The sequence below is a fragment of the Genypterus blacodes genome, unplaced genomic scaffold, assembly GCF_046128005.1.
Source record: "Genypterus blacodes isolate CSIRO-AG114 ecotype Tasmania unplaced genomic scaffold, CSIRO-AGI_Gbla_v1 ptg000022l_1, whole genome shotgun sequence".
NCBI classification, from domain to species: Eukaryota; Metazoa; Chordata; class Actinopteri; order Ophidiiformes; family Ophidiidae; genus Genypterus; species Genypterus blacodes.
In genome coordinates, this window is record NW_027466835.1 from 1,509,154 (window position 1) to 1,510,570 (window position 1,417).

The following is a 1,417-nucleotide window of genomic DNA, read 5'->3' on the forward strand; positions in this document are numbered from 1 at the left end:
CTCGTGACCTACAACTCTGCATGTCATTAGATGAGAGCTGTGCTGTGAGGAACTTTCTCCTCATCAAGGGGACAAATACAATAACAAGCCGCCGACCAATTTGGTGTCTCTTTATTCTTCCCATTGTGTTGTTATTATGGTGCTTTTGAAGCCTACGGAAGTGGAAACAGAAGTGATTGAGCGTGCTCAGTGAGGCTTGGTCCTGTAGGCCCGGGCCGCCTGCGTCACGCCTCATTGTTGGTGCTGATTGGCCCCCGTGTACTGCGCCTCCGCAGCCGGGCTCACTAATGAGCCGCAGGGACGTGGCCACAGTGGCCACAATGACCTGGAGGTCACCGTCACCTTGGCCTGATGGAATGTGCAAGCTGGCAGTTCTGGATTGAGCTCTTCATGTTACAGGTCTGCAAATAATGGACCGATCCTGATCCACTGTACTTTGGCCACATCATGTTACTTCTACTAAGTCATATTTCATTTGTTCATATCTTGGTTTATTTGAAAGCGACACTGCATGTTCACTTTGTAATGGCCGGACTTCTATCTGCAGGGTGGTCACACACACACACGCACACACAGGCCTGTGTTCCCGTACAAGCCTGTGCTTCCATTTGACATTGTTATGCTAAACATTACTTTGGTATCGAGGAAATTCAATTATGGAGCTGTCCAGCCGTGCAGCTGTCTTGTCCTTATCATGTTCATCTGCATGATCAGAAACACATTGAGGTCCCACCAACAGAGGGTCACCACGTCCCCTCACCCAGGGCGCGCGGCCATTTCCTGTGCAGTCCATCACGGACGTCTCTGCTGCCTTTGGCAAAGACGCAAACAGCCAGAAGGAATAACAAGAGACCTCGTGATACCGTTAAACAGCGACTCCATCACTTCCCCCGTGAGCAGCAGGAACATTCAGCTCCTGCGGAAATGCTTAGTTGCAACTCCTTAATTTAGATGAATTGGACAGCAGATTTACAGAACATTACATACATAATATCTAAATAGAGCAAACTTTTCCACTGCGACCTTTAACCTTCTTCAGTGTCTAATGCAGGATTGTACACAAGTTTCCTCCCTGTTCTATAAACTGATCTTCATATAGTGGAATGTTTAGATCCAGATGGTTTTTGTAAACAACTTAAATTTGTTGGTGTAAACTAAGCAACACTGATGTTAGATGATCTTGACAGCTAGATCTTATATTGAAGACAGCATTTGCCACGACAACGAGCCTCATGTAGATGTATTTAAACTTTGTGAATATAAATAAAAAGTGTACAAGATGTGATAAGAAGAAGAGATCGCCTCATTTGACGCAACTATTCTTTTGATTTTGATCACAAAAATATAATAATCGCAAAGAAATGTTGAAATCCTGGAAAGACTGACTGCTACTAAAACAGACAACTGAGACAAGAAG